This window comes from Panthera pardus, unplaced genomic scaffold (assembly GCF_024362965.1).
Source record: "Panthera pardus isolate Hobbes unplaced genomic scaffold, ASM2436296v1 HiC_scaffold_6, whole genome shotgun sequence".
Classification (NCBI taxonomy): domain Eukaryota; kingdom Metazoa; phylum Chordata; class Mammalia; order Carnivora; family Felidae; genus Panthera; species Panthera pardus.
This window is the reverse complement of record NW_026526991.1, coordinates 26,784,503-26,800,069: the sequence shown is the minus strand read 5'-3', so window position 1 is coordinate 26,800,069 and position 15,567 is coordinate 26,784,503. Positions and strand designations below refer to the sequence as shown.

General features: G+C 41.6%; 1 protein-coding gene and 1 long non-coding RNA gene across 3 annotated transcripts in view; one reads left to right on the top strand and one right to left on the bottom strand.

Annotated features, from left to right (window-relative positions):
- The window catches only part of CRADD (CASP2 and RIPK1 domain containing adaptor with death domain), a 179,424-nt gene that overhangs the window by 12,966 nt on the left and 150,891 nt on the right, over window positions 1-15,567 (top strand). The gene's annotated exons all lie outside the window — the stretch shown is intronic.
- On the bottom strand, window positions 336-13,398 carry LOC109265341 (uncharacterized). Its single transcript, XR_008419724.1, has 4 exons — window positions 12,991-13,398; window positions 8,484-8,589; window positions 6,695-6,878; window positions 336-665 (listed from the first exon to the last, which is right to left on the bottom strand). It is a non-coding gene; the product is annotated as an uncharacterized LOC109265341 (long non-coding RNA).

The window sequence follows — 15,567 nt, the reverse complement described above, 5'->3', positions numbered from 1 at the left end:
TAGTCCTCACATGTTTATCAAATGAACGAAGGAATGACTACGAAGATGGATGTAAAGATGGAATCATACCCTCAAAGAGTTTAAATTATAACTGGGGAAAAGTAGAGGCAAAATATAATATGGAATTCTAGTTATATTTTATTGTGTAACAAGCTGCTTCAAAACATGATGGCTTAAAATAACAGTTGTTTATTTTTTTCCATGATTTTTTTTTTTTTAATTTGAGAGAGAGAGAGAGAGAGAGAGAGGGAGAGAGAGGGAGAGAGAGAGAATATCTTAAGTAGGCTCCACATTCAGAGTGGATCCTGACCTGGGGCGCGATCCCACGACCCTGGGATCCTGAACAGTGATTTGTTTTTACATGCATGTGCAATTTGGGCAGGGCTCAGAAGGGGCAGCTCATTTCTGCTCTAGCTGGTGTCGGTTGGAGTGGCTTAACCGGGGCAGGAGGAGCCATTTTCCAGATGTGTCACTCATATTTCTGGCAAATTGGGGCTGCCTGTTGGTTCCTCTCCACATAGGCCTTTCTGCAGGTGGCTGGGGTTTCCTCACAGTATGGTAGTTGAGTTTCAGGAGACAGGAAGTGAAAACTGCCAGTTTCTTAAGGCCTGGGCCCAGATGCTGGCATAGTGTTAACTCTCACTGCATTTTTTGGTTCAGCTGTCCTAGAGGCCAGATTCAAAGACTCAAAATAGAAACGTCACATTTTCTTGGGAGGTATGTCAAATCATTTTGGGGCCTTACTGCACTTACCAGATGTAGTGACTTAAAGTATGTATATTTGTTATCATAAATGGAAATGTAGCTGCCATACGTGAAAGCGACTTGTAAATTAATAACAAATGTTCTTATTAGTTTCACAAAAAAAAATGTTTTAAAAAGTGAAAATAGCTCTTTCCCCCCCCCCCCAAATATAAAGGCAATTTGTTGCTTAAAAAGCATAGGCTCTAGAAAGATACCAAAAAAATGGAAGTCATCCATAATCTTATTGCCCAGAGATAATCACGGTTTATAACAAATGAGTAGTGAAATGCAGTATTTGGGTTTTTACTCTAGGACATTGTTTTAGAAGCGCTCTCTTTTCTCAACTGCAGTCATTTCCAGAACGTTATTATTTACTTGATACTAACACTTAAATCTGGAATTTCTTGTGATGCCAACTAAAGAATAAAAGAAGATTATATGTGTGTGTGTGTGTGTGTGTGTGTGTGTGTGTAAAAATATATATACTTTTTTTTCTCCAGAGAGTAAAACTTTCGGAATCAATTTGACGTAGTCTGTTAAATTATCCTTGAGGCTAGTCACTAGCTGTTTCATTTCAGTTAGCAGAGGGTGGGGGTGGGGTGCGCTGGACTTAAATGACCTTCTCCAGTTACCCTTAAGGAACTATGAGGAATATTCTTCACTCTGTTGTTTCAAGTATTTTTCTGTTTATCTTTCTATGAGTATTCTATTTCAAAGTGTTTCACTAGGATATTATATAACCTGATTTTTTTTCTAGGTCTCCTGTTTGTATGTTTTTAAATATTATGTTTCTAAATCTTTTCTCTTCATTGTTTTTCTCAAGCTGCTCCACTATAGGTGATTAAGTTCTTGCCTGTGGCATTTTTAAGATCTATTTATATCCCTCACATTGACTAGATTTGTAAATATGTGAGTGTTCTGGATGGTAGATGAGATTTTTTTTCCCCTTTGCACTTGGAAAGGCATTCCTAATGACTGTTTTCACTAAATCACGGAGTATATTTCAAAGAAACTGTTAAAACCTTTGGCGGAATAATCATATCTCATCCCTCTCCTTATTATCAGAGTAAACACTATAAATCATTGTAGGAGGGGCTGTATAAGTCAGAGGAAAGAGCAGATCTGAGCATCTCCAAAGCTTTGCTTCCTGCATTACTTCAGCGAGCATTTATTGAATTTCTACTGTTGGCTGGGAATACGGAAGGTTAGATACGGAAATTAATAAAGTATAATTCCTGCACTCGGGTTGCTCCAAATAAATGAGATGATATGTGTAAACGGCTTAGAATAGAGTCTGGCATCTATTTAACATTCAGTGAATGTTAGTTGTCACTATTACCATTAGAGGTAACCGAAGAGTTGTGACGCAGAGAGGTATGTGCAAGGGACAGGATGGCTCCACCTAGCCTGTGGTAAGACCGAACTGGGGAAGGCTTTAGAGAGCGTGTATAGTTGAGTGTTGAAGGTAAGTAGGAGTTCACAAGAAGGCAGAGGGGAAGGGCATTCTAGGCAGAGGTAACAGAAAGTGCCGAGGCATGGAGGCAATGGCTTTACGTTGTATGCACCTAGTGTCTAGGGATGGGATGGGGTGGTGTGATGGCAGCTAAGGCTGGAGGCTCAGGCCCAGTGCTGCTCGACAGGGGCCTTGAGTGCCATGTAAAGGTTCAATCCGTGATGGAGCACAACTTGATGAAATTTGAGAAAGGGATTGACACGAACAGACTTGCATTTAGAAAGCCTACTCTGGTGACATATGGATGGGAAGCTGGGCAAAACAGGGGTAAGAAGCCCAGTTAGGAAGCTGTTGGAACAATCTAGATGAAAAATGGTGAGGACTAGTTACTGGCATTGAGGATAGAGAAGAAGGGGATGGGCTGAGAGAGATTTAGGAGGGAGGATTATTAGATGTGTTCTTCATGGGGTGGGTGGGGGGGCGGTGGTCCCAAGGGGATCTTTTCCCAAGGTGAAAATTGGTTGGGGGAATGGTGTAAAAAAAAAAAAAATCCTCAGATATTCAGATTCAAAAGGGCCACAGTACATAAACAGCTAAGCAGTTATCCATGCTGTTAAAATTTCATGGGAGCGACGCTATTAGGGACGTCTTCTTAGAGAGGCAGTGACGACACGAAGGTTGAGAAGCACGGGGTTAGAAGGACTCATTGCCTGGTTGAACTGTGGGCTGAAGGAGAAAGAGGATTCCGGCGTGATTCCTGGATTTCTGGTTTGGACAGCTCTTCCTGCTCACCGAGAATGGACACGTGGTGTGTAAGTTCTGTGTACACGCTCTGCTCCTTGAATGTAAGCTGACAGTGGCTCACATTTATCGAGCACTTTCCGTGAGCCAGCCCCTTAGGTGCCTTACATTTATTAATAGTGTGAGGTACAGGCTATTATCGTTCCCATTTTCCATAGGAGGAAGCTGAGACCCAGCCCAGAGCCATGAGCATTTCGTTCTGTGAAAATGCTGGGTGAGCGTTTGGAGATACTGGGTCTAGGCTCCGGATGAAGTCCTGCTTCTACCTTTATCTGCTCTGTGAGGTCAGGTAGATTACTTTGTTTTTATTTTTTTCCTCTAAATGTTAATTTCTTCATGTGTAAAACAGAGCTGCCGGTATTCTTCCCTGAGAGTAGTTGTTGAGGTTAAATGAGAGGGTATATGAATGAATCTTTCAAAACAAAAAGTGCTGTGTTAATGGAGGTAGTGTTTTTCATGTCAGCGAGTGCCTCACAGGTAGTCAATAAATGCCATTTTTCTCCTTTGCCTCACTTCTTTCCTTTCCACTCTCTTCAAGCAGCCCCCAGAAGACTGGAAGAACAGAACGAGAGTCCCCTCCGCAAACCGCCCCCCCCAGCCTCAACCCCCAGCATTATTGTTGCAACTGCCTCTGTGTCGTCCATCTCCTCCTCTCTTACCAGCCCCAGAAGATGACTCAAGTGGCTTTTATTTCCTTGAGTTTTCATGAATGTCCTCCCATCTGAACACAGTGATTCACTTCTCAAGCTGTGGCCATTGCACTTCTGCTCCTTGTAGCTGTTTTCACAGAGGTCACCAGGGACTTTTGGTTAAGTCCATTGGCATTTTTCAGGTTGCCACTTGCTGTCTTGGCAACATCTGACATGGGGGCCGCTCTCTCTTTCATTCTTGGTGTTGCCCCCTTCCTCGGTGTTGTTTTTCCTCCTGCCCCTCCATTTATTATTTCTCAGCTTCTCCTTGCCCTACTTGCCTCTTAAATGCTTCTCTTCTCTGGAGATGTGTTAAATTCTTATCTTCTCCCTGGCTGGAGGCTCAGCTTCCTTTCCCAGCAACCTTCTCCTAGGGCAGAGCCCATCTGCACTCCTGGCTTGATGACCACCTCAAAGTGACCTCTTCCAAATCCCTGTCTCCTGGCCGAATAGCCAGCTGCACTTCAGTCCTCCACCTTAACTCCACATGGCCAAAGGAGGACCTCCCATCGCTCACATCACACTTCCTCTTCCTCAGTGATATTTATTTTCTCCACTTCGAAAATATATTCCTATTCAAACAACCAGAAGGAAGTAATGTTGTTGTTGTTGTCGTTGTTTGGTTTTTTGAAAGCCCTTAGCCCAGACGTTACCTTGTTCTTGAAGCTTTGTGTACCCCTTTCATGGCTGACTGAGAAACCCCTCTTCTGTGTTTCCAAAGTGTCATGGGAATATTTCTGTTATGGCGCATCCGTACTATGTTAGGAAATTTTGTCCTCAAGTAGACTGTGAGTTCATCGAAGGCGAGAACTCAGTTTTTCACCCTTGTAGACTCAGAACCTAGCACATTGCAGAAATACTTATTGGGACCAATAAATGTTGGTTGAGTGTATGAATCTGTGGTAGCCTTATTTGCTCCCCTCACCTTCCTCTTAATCTCTAGGTGTCATAACTGTTTATATTAGTTTGTTTGTGTTGCCATAATAAAGTATCCAGACTAGGTGGTTTAAACAACCCAAATTTATTTTCTAACAGTCCCAGAGGCTGAAAGTCACAGGTTAAGTTGTCAGCAGGTTTGGTTTCTTCTGAGGCCCCATTGGCCTGCAGATGGTGGCCCTCCTGCTGCCTCTTCAGATGGTCTCCCCTGTGTGTGTGTGTGTGTGTGTGTGTGTGTGTGTGTGTGTGTGTCCATGTGTCCTAATTTCCTTCTCTTACAAGGATACTACTCATATTGGGTTAGGGTCACCCTAATGGCCTCATTCTAACTTAATTACTTTCTTAAAGACTCCAAATACAGTTGCATTCCCAAGCACTGGGTAAGGTTAGGGCTTTAACATATGGCTTTTGGGGAGGCACAGTTCAGCCCATGACACTATTATCACTTTTTTAACTTTATCTTATTTGTCAGTCTTCCTCAGTAGCCAATAGATAATAACCCTTTGGTTCTTGATCCTCCATGAAATTGACTCTTTGGCATTTCTTAAAGGTTGCTATTTAATGTTTGCTGGGTGCCAGCCTTTAACCATTCATTTTATAAAACTTAAAGCATTTTGTTCTCGTCTCTGTGCATTGCAGTTTTTAACCTGTCTGGTTATTAAACCATTTTATCAGCTTTATTTTTAACTGTTGTAACAATGAAATCTCACATATGAGTGTGTTTTTTACCTTCTCACTGGTGAAAATTTGTCTCATAGAGGTACAGATTAGGTATAGGAGTGGGTGCAGCAGTTAGAGCCCCTGAAGCCCATCTCTTCCCAGGGCCAAATCATTTTAAAGATGAAGGAAATTCTTGGGTGCCTGGGTGGCTCAGTCGGTTGAGTGTCCAACTCTTGATTTTGGCTCAGGTCATGATCCCAGGGTCATGGGATCAAGCCCCATGTTGGGTTCCATGCTGAATGTGGAGCCTGCTTTAAGATTCTCATTCTCTCTCTCTCTCTCTCTCTCCCTCTGCCCTTCTCCCCCACTCACTCTCTCTCCCTCTCAAAAAAAAAAAAAAAAAAAGGATGAGGGAAATTCTAAGACTGAAGACTTGAGGCTTTCACAATTGGCCTTCTTGAACTGATATTCCTAGGAGCAATTGCATAAGATAAAAGCAAAATGAAAATCACCGTCTCCAACAGGCACGTAACCCAACAGACTTGTAAGGAGAATTGTCCTTGCCTGCTAAGAGACTAATTTTGTACACATAGTAGCCTCAGTTCTTAAATTCTGGGCTGCTTGGTTAATCTGCATTTTTATGATGTTCAGCTTTCTCACAGTTTAATCTACAGCCCCTCCCCTGGGCTACTCATTAGCTGACTTCCCTTTCATCCCTTCATTTCCCACAGATGCCCTAGAAACTTGGCCTCCTGCTTCCTTTTTTCTACCCTCCTCCCACAGCCCCAAGCTTTCACCCCTTTTACTTGGGTTTCTCCTCCCTTAGGCTGCAGTTTCCTGGTTTCTCATGGGCATCCCCTCTTCCTTCTCTATTCACCTTCTGTTCCTCTTCCTTCCCCAACAACCTTCTTTTAGAAGCAAGCTGAAGTTTCCAAGCTAATTTTGACTTTTTGCTGCCACCTTGCCTTTGGTATAAAGCAGGGGTTGGCAAACTATGGCCATGTCCCTGTGGTCCATATCCAGTCCACTACCTGCTTTTGTGTGTCCTGTGAGCTAAGAGTGGTCTTTACCTTTTCAAAGGGTTGAAACAAAAACAAAACGAAAGAAGAATATTTCATGACATATGAAAATTATAGGAGATTCAAATTTTAGCGTCTATAAATAAAGTTTTATTGGAACACAGCCATTCTTATTTGTCCATATGTTGTCTGTGTCTGCTTTCACACTATACAGGCAGAGTTCTGTAGTTGCAATAGAGAGTTTTTGGCCTAGAAGGTCCAGAAAATATTTACTATTTGGGCCTTTACAGAGAAGGTCTGCCCCACACTTCGTATAAAGAGTTAGAAGGGACAGAAAATAGCTTTGCATGACAGGAATCAGTTTTGTTTACCTTTCTTTTCTTTGTGCTTACCAGAGTGCTGGATTAAAGCTAATGCTTGGTTCTAAAATTGTTTTGAGAGTCAAAAGGGGAGAGGCCCTTCTTCAGGACAAACTTTTTCTGTGAAAGTATGTTATTATCTTTGCCATTTCTTTAGAATTAAATTTTGCCAGAAGCGATTCATCATACCAGGGCCATTGAACCTTTTCTTTCATTTCTAAAATTGTACATAAGAGAAAAAGAATTAGGTAAACCAAACAGATAAAACTCCTTTGTACTCTGCACATTCACACGAGGATTTAATTTCAGCTTATCCCATATACTTACTCATGGTTTAGTCTCAAAATGAAGTATTGGGGTGATGAGATAATGTTAGCATTTGGGTACTAACCACAAAAAGAGTTAAGCAAGGTTTGCCGTCATGAGGATTTGGCTTTTGTTCTCATCTGTCACGTATTTAGTGTATTTTTTACAACCCCCTATCTTGTCTCTGTTTTCACCTCCTTTGAAGGAAATCATTTACCACTGAAATTCAAACCTCTTGACAAGTAATGCCAAGCAAGGTTAAGAAATTTCTTCCCATTCCCTGAGACAGCCATTGTGCTATTTCTGTCTGTTATTCAGAAGTGTGGCTGTATGAGGTTTCTCAATCCCCTGAGGCATTTGTTAACAATACATTTTGAGTGTTCACAAAGTGCTGTGGGCTCTAAAAGGCGTCAAAGTGATTACATCAGAACTAGAAGGTCCTTCAAGGAGTTTGTAGTCTTTATGGCAATAGAGGGGTGACATGCATGTGAATTTCTGGACATTTAACAGTGGCGTACAGAGAATAGAGTGGCACCAGAGCATGAAGCATGACTGAGCAATCTCAGTGGGAAGAAGGGTAAAGTATGGAATGCTTCCAGGGCAGCTCTGGGTCGGGGGGAAGGTAGTCATGATTACTAGGGGAGAAGCCAGTCCAGAGTAGATGCTGAGTGCTTTCTCCAAGATACCTTCCCAAGATGTTTTGCTGGAACATTAAACCTATCATGTTGCAAATGGAATGACCTTTCCCCAGCTTCTCCTCTTGCGTTTAGTATTGTCAGTGTCATTTCACTTTCTGAATTATATACCTGCCCTTTTTACAAAGTAGGTCCTTGAATGAGTGGATTCTGTGAGGGGAAGGATAGCAAATAGATTGTTTGGCTCAAATGAAGAATTGATGTGTTTAGAAAAAGAGAGAGGCAGGTAAGAGAGAGATAAGCTGATGGATAATCTTAATGTTTGGGCTTGGGGGCGGAGGTCGAGCCTTGAATGTGAGGAAACTGGCCTAGGGAGAGAGAACATCACTCCATCTGCCATCTTCTGGGGCTGACTTATCTGCCCCATACCTTCCAGGTTTCCCTAGATTTTAGCAGAGACAGAGATTTTCATTCCGTTTCTCATTTTAACTTAAGTTGGCTTTAGGTCGGTGCTGTTAGGTCTGATAGCGATAGGCTTTGGGGAAAACCGAGAATCCCATGTCCCGGGTGGTAACTGACTGTGGCTCTGCTTGGCATGACCCTCAACCTTGCAGTTTCCCTTGTGAGAGGGAAGTATCTCAACCTGGTTTTCAGGGTCACGCTGTGCCACCACCTGGAAACTGTATCTCCATTTTTTCCATCCTTTCTCTACCCTGTACAAAACGAACAACCAAACCAACCCCTGCAACTTTTTCCAGGAAAATTCACCTTGTAGGTGCTGTGGTGAGCCTGTGAATGGGGGCACAGCTGTTGGTCTTTTGGCACTGTTGATAGTTCTTGAGAGAGCAGTGGCCCTGGAAAAATGAGAGAAAATCACCCACCTGAGGGCACTGGTTTTCCACACTCTGGGCCATTCACATTTGATAAGCTCCATCCGGATTCGTTTCACCAATGGCTTCCATTGTTTAGGTTATTTTGTTCAGTTCACTTGGGAAATGAAAACAGACACAAAACTGACATTTTAATTGTTTTTAGAATGAGTGTTTCTTTGCACCTACTATAGACCAGCCAAATGTAGATTTTGCCTCCAAGGCTGCTGACTGCATGCTGCCCATGTTCTTGGCAGAAGTGAACACAACCAAAGATTCTTTCTGCCTTCAAAAGGGGCAAAAAGGCAGTTTCTCTTTAGAAAGCAAGAAAACAGATGCCAATCAGGTATTGCTTTTTTTTTTTTTTTTTTTTTATCTTAAGGCTCTTTTAATTCAAAGAAGTTTAAAAAAAATTTTTTTTAACGTTTATTTATTATTGAAGGACAGAGAGAGAGAGCGTGAGCAGGGGAGGGGCAGAGGGAGAGGGACATAGAATCTGAAGCAGGTTCCAGGCTCTGAGCTGTCAGCACAGAGCCCGACGCGGGGCTCGAACTCAAAAACGGCAAGATCATGACCTGAGCTGAAGTTGGTTTGCTCAACCGACTGAGCCACCCAGGCGCCCCTAATTCAAAGAAGTTTTGAATAAAAAATATGGTACACTCAAAAGAACGAGAAATCAGGTGATCTAGACTTAGATATTGGCTGTTTCCCACTGCTTCTGTGTCCTTAGACAAGATTTTTTTTTTTAATGACTTTTTACTTTGAAATAATTTAAGACAAGAGGTTCCAGAAGTAGTGCAGAGAGTTCGCAGGTATCTTTCACTCAGTTCCCACCAACCAAAAATATCTTATATACAACCATAATACATTGTCAAAACCAGGACACTGACATTGGTACTATTAACTTAAATATAGACCGTACTGGGATAGTTTTAACATGTACTTCGTGTGTGTGTGTGTGTGTGTGTGTGTGTGCGCATGTGTGTGTGCATGTTCGCTCTATGAAATTCTATCACATGTTGATTTGTGTATGTTTTTGATTTTTAATGCACACTTACCTTGAAATTATTCTGAGCCTTTGTGTGAATAATTAGTAATAGCAAAATAGAAAAACTGGGTATTATTTAATGTGGAAATCTCAATTTAATACTCTTAATTAAAAGACTTCTGGATTAGGAAGTAGAAGGTCAGGTTCTAATTCCAGCTGTCCAACTGGAGAAGGAATGAGGGACCTAACCCGGACAGAAATATTGATTTCCCATGGTTCCAGCTGAAAACCTGGGAATCATCATCCTTGCTTTCATCTTTTCCCGTACTAACCCTCCTCCCCAACATCTGTTCCATTACCCAACCTTCTAAAATGTTCTTCAGATCTGTCTACTTATCTTCTTCCCTTGCCAGGATAATTACAGTGGCTTCCACATGTACGGGAGTACATCCATTTTCCACACAGCAGTGTGCAACTCCTCTGAGCAAACCCTCCTCCGGTGGTTTTCCATTGTACTGAAATGGAGTCCGAACCCGTATGGGAGCCCATGAGGCCCTTGTGGTCGGAAGGCTGCTCCAGTCACATCTGCTGTTGTCCCTCACCGTGCTCCAGCCACACAGGTCAACTAGCAGCTTCTCCTGGTGCCCAGGGCAGTTTCTGCTGAGGCCTTTGTTCTAGCTTTTTCCTTCCTCCGGTGTGCCCTGCTCCTACTTTTCCTGTCATGATTAGCTCCTCTGGTAATTTAGGTGTCGGGCCTCTTCAGCGAGGCCTCCCTGGGCAGTCCAAATTAGAGCCCTCGTCCGTCACCTTCTATCGTGTGATCCTATTTTGTCTCCTCTGGAGCTTTCAACACCATCAGAATCTATCCCTGTACTTGATTGAATTTGTTTTTACTTGACCAGTGAGTTACCCTTCCATAGACTGGAAGCTCCTTGAGAAGTGGGGCTGCTACCCTGTATCCCCAGGGCCCAGGACAGCCCCTGCCCCCTAGGGCAGTGCCTGCCCATCAGTAATTATTTTTTGAGTAGCCATCATTGGACCATCAGTGGTCCATCAATGGACCAGGTAATCACAGAGATTCATGAAACCAAAAAAATTACTTGACTGAATGAAATAATCTGATGTTTCAGATTATTAAATTTTTCTGTATTTGGGACTCTGAGGAATGCATTATGATTCAATTCCTAGGTACTATACGTTCCCTTTTGTGTACCCGTGTATTAATAACAGGTCTATTTCTGAGTTAGGGCCATTTGCGGTGGAAAATGTAAATCCTCTATACCTTGGTGACAGGCTCCTGTCTGCCTGAACATGTCAGGCCACATTAGTGATTTGAAGAGGTAAATTTGACATATATTCATTTCCCCCATCAGTGGTGCTTTGGCATTAGAGAAGACCATTGAGCAGGTTTTAGCTTTCTTGGTAATAAATAAGGTGCAAGAAACTTAGTATCATGTGGTTTGACATTTAGCCAAACTTGCTTTCATTATTGGCTTAAACGCCTTCCTCTTCTTTTGAATTTCACATATAAGTAATGGCTCCCGAGGCTGGAAGACACAGAGCTGCTAATGTTCTCACTGAAATGAAAAGAGCATGATTTATGTCCTCTGCTACATTTCTTAAATTCCTGTTTAACTTTCATTTTATTGATAGGGAGAGCCACGTAACCAAAATGTCACTGTGTGTGCTTTGATGGTGTTACTAGCTACTCGTGCCTTTTAAGCAGTTTTAGAAGTACAATGCAGTGTAGGAATATAAATACATGTGTTTTTAGACATGTGTTTTGCTGACCTAATGATTTACTGCTGCTGAAGGAATGGTTTCTGTGTGAAGGAAGTCATTAGTCTTTCATTAAGTATTTTTATCAGAGGTTAATACATTTTTCTCTAATTAAATTCTGGAGTTCTCTTTTGAAAAATGCATGTACCCACGTAGCTGCTAGTGATATAAATGTCGACATTTGGTTCCTTTTGTTATGATTTTATTGTTGTTATTGATAATGAATTATTTTTCAAGCAAACACACATGCTTATAAATCTGGAAGGTGATGTTTTCTGTTAAAAGCATTTTGCCTTTTTCACATTGCTATGCCTCTCGCTTGTAGGGGGTTTTCTTGAGAACTTATTTTCTTCTGTTGATTTTTAAAAATGGCATACCAGTGGTGAGTGTGAATTCATATTATGAAAACCGTGGTGGAATATGATTAGACATACTACGAGGTAGTAGTTTATGTGAAACATTGATGCTCTAAAGCATTTACTACCAAAATTTGTTCTCTTCATCTTACCCCTCCTCCCTGCCCTTGGCACCACATAATGGTTCTGTATTGTGTTGTGTGTGTGTGTTTTGAAGAACCAAACATGACTTGAAGAAGGTAGTGGGGGAAGGAAGAGGAGGAGGGTATAAAATGAGCAGGCTGCTTTCCCAGAAGCCTCTCACGTGCAGGGTCTGAAATGACTATTGTTGGGGAAAAGTGATATTCATACTGATGGGGCTAAAAATGCCTGCCCATTTTGAGGAGCTTTTGTTTTCATAATAGAACTTCTTTGCACAAACAAAAGGATGTTCTAAAAGAGAGGGACCATTTGCAGTTGAGTGTTTTCCATTCTGGTAGCGTCTGAGAATAATTTTCACAGATTCCTAGTGTTGCATGTAATCATTGTCTAGCAGTTGGATCTTTTTATTTGCATGATAGAATTGTGCATTTAATTTCTGTTTTAAGTCCCACCCATGTTTTTAAATAGTATAGTACAGTTGATCCTTGAACAACATGACGGTTAAGTGGTGCTGACCCTCTGCGCAGTCAAAATCCGCAAGTAACTTTTGACTTCTCCAAATTTACCTACAAATAGCCTATCGTCGACCGGAAGCCTTACCAATCACATAAACAGTCAATTAACACATATTTTGTATTTTTATTTACTATTCACTGTGTTCTTACAATAAGGTAAGCTAGAGAAAAGAAAGTATTATTAAGAAAATCACAAGGAAGAGAAAATACATTTGCCATACTGTACTGTATTTACTGAAAAAAACCCATGTGTAAGTGGATCCACGTAGTTCAAACCCATATTGTTCAAGGGTCAACTCTAAGTTGTTTTCTTGCCTGTTGGGTGACTGAGTGAAAATATGTATAATTTGGTCAATAGCATAATTCTGTGACCTGTATAGCCAAATGGATGCTGTGGCTTTTACATTGGATGCATTTCAGGTGACTTTTGTTGGCCTGCAATTTTAGTAGTGAGATTGATTCAGAGTACTCATTCAAAATCACCTCATTTGTCTTCCCTATGCCTATGGGTTAAATCTCTGGGAAGAGCAGTTCATTGGACATAGGACACATCTTGGACTGTGTGTATCTGTCATTTTTATAAATGATTGGGGGACAGGCACTTTTGTGAGTAGTGATGTTCTATGTTTTTTTTTTTTTAATTAAAAAAAAAAAAACTATTGTATAACAGACTGCCCTCAAACATGGCAGATTCAAAGAACCATTTTGGTGTGTGGGTTAAGAACTTAGAGAAGACTTACCTGTGTGGTTTGTCTCTGATCCATAGGATGTCAGTTGAAGTGGCTGGGGCTGGAGGATCCACTTCTAGGATGGCTTCTTTACTCCTGTGTCTGGGCTGGGGTGGTCGACTGTTGATGCTGGCTCTTGGCAGGGGACTTTGCTGTGGCTGTTGGTTTGAGCACTGACATATTGTCTCTCCATTGTGCTTGAGTTACAGCATGGCAGCTGGGTTTCCAGAGGGAGTGTCTCCAAAAGGTGTGGGTGGAAACTTTAAGGCTCAAGGCTTTTTGTGACCTAGCCCCATCAGTTCCGGAACACTAATTCTCCTACATTTTATTGGTCAGATAAGTCGCTAAGACCAACCCAGACTCCAGGTGAGGGGAATTATCCTCCACCTTTCATTAGGAGAAGCAGCAAAGAATTCGAGGCCATCTTTAATGGCAGGTGTTGGGATCACATCAGGATAGCATTTACTTAATAGCAATATATGCCTGTCCTGAGGTTCAGATGGTTTAAAGTACAAATACTAATAGTAGTTCCACTTAAGAGGATCCCATTCCAAGTGGTACAACCTTCATTTAAATAAAAACTCTGATGTGATTCATCTCAGTCATTTAATGGATGGCTGTAATCTCAAAATATCTAGAAAGATGTCAGTCCTCTGAGTCATAGCGCAAACTAGTTTGTCAAAAGAGTTCAAAGGAAACATAGATCGTACAGCTGGAAAGGACTTCAAGGGATTACATCATCGTTATCACCTTCCAAAAAGATTTATTGAGCACCATGTAGGTAGGTGCCAAGCCCTGGAAATGCAGAGGAGAATATGATACAATTCTTGTCCTTGAGACATAGTTGAGGAAATAGAATTGATGCATTAGAGATGAATAGAAATCCATTGAATATAGACGGGGTGGCAAATAAAAGGACAGGTGATAAATGCACAGGAAGGAGAAGTGATCAGTAGAGGCTTGTTGGGACGGGGTTAGGGCTGGGAAAGGGCATCAGGAGATAGGCTTCCCATCACACTAAAAACAAAATCCAAAGTGTTGGTCATTACCTATAAGTGCCTCTGTGAACTGGATCCCTGCTTCCTCTATGATCTCCTTTTCCACCTCTCTTTTCCTCCCTCACTAGCCTCCTTCCTGGAATATTGCAGACATTTCAGGACCTTTGCATTTTCTCATTCCTCTGCCTAGAATGCTCTTTCCCCACATGGTCCCATGGCTTGCTTTCTGACTTCGATCACACCTCTGGTCAAATATGCCCTCTTCAAGTTTTCTCTGACCACCTACCGTATCTGCCTCCTATCCTTCATTCCTGTTTATCTTCATGAAGGCAGGGCCATTGTCTGCCTTGTTCATTATTGTATCCTCAGCACCTAGAACAGTGCCTGACAAATAGTTGGTGCCTGATAAAAAACAGTTGAATGAATAAATGGGTAAGCAAACGTAGAACTTGAGACAGGGGAAGGATTTAGCAAAGTGGAGAACAGATGGTGTTGTTGACTGCCTGCAAGGTAGAGTAAAAGAGAATTAGAAATATACACGATAGATTCATAGATAATTTGTTTTAACACCTTGACATCAGGGGTCCTCATTTTATAACTTTGGGTCCTTCTCTTCATAGGGTCACCCCTCTCTTCATAGCTTCATGTGGTAAGCACATCACAGGGCTTGCACAGGGAGTGATTCACTTGGACTAGAATAGCTGTGTCATGCTGGGTCTCAGTTGTCAGAGAACTTGCCATTCCTAAAAAATACTCTGTACTACAGTGCTTCTTTGTCTTTGCTCCTGTTCATATTTCCGTCTGGAGTATCCTGGTTTTTGCCTTGACCTATTGAAATTCCATGTGAATGACCTCTTTCATCCATTGTACTTATTAGTTTTGTGATTTGATTATCAAATAAGCACATTCTGCTTCAATTGGAAATATTTATGTACATGTAGTTCTTCCACTTAAATATAAACTCTTAGAGAGCAGAGCCTGGGTCTAGTTTATCTTTTATTTTCCAGTACAGTACATAAATGATTCTTAACAAAACATGTTAAATTTACTTGAGCATGAGAAATTAGAGTACTTTAGCTTCTAATGTAAAACTAATACATATGCCTAGAAGTCAGAAGAGGCAATGCGAATTTCCCCAGGAAACTAAACAATAATAAAGTAACTTCATCCATGGGCTTTTCTGGTTGGTTTGATCTGTTTAACATGCTTGGATGACTTCATGATTTGCACAGGGCCTTGTGAATCAACAGCTCACACATTTTTATATCAGTTAACTATAGCCGCATATACTGCCCTAAAATACAGTGGCTTAAAACAATAGCTTATTCCTCACAATTTTTTAAGTTGGCTAGGCTCAGCTGAGTGGTTCTTTCGTTCCATGTGGTGTCACTTAGTATCACTAATGCAGCAGATGCTTTCAGTTTCAGAGCTTGGCTGGGGCTGGAATGTCCAAGAGAGCTTCACTCACGTGTCTTGTGTTGGTTGTAGATGGGACCTCTTTGTTCTTCTCCATTAAGGCCTCATTTCCTCTGGCATCTAGTCCAGTCTCTTTATAGCATGGTCACTGGATTCCAAGTGGGTACATACGGAA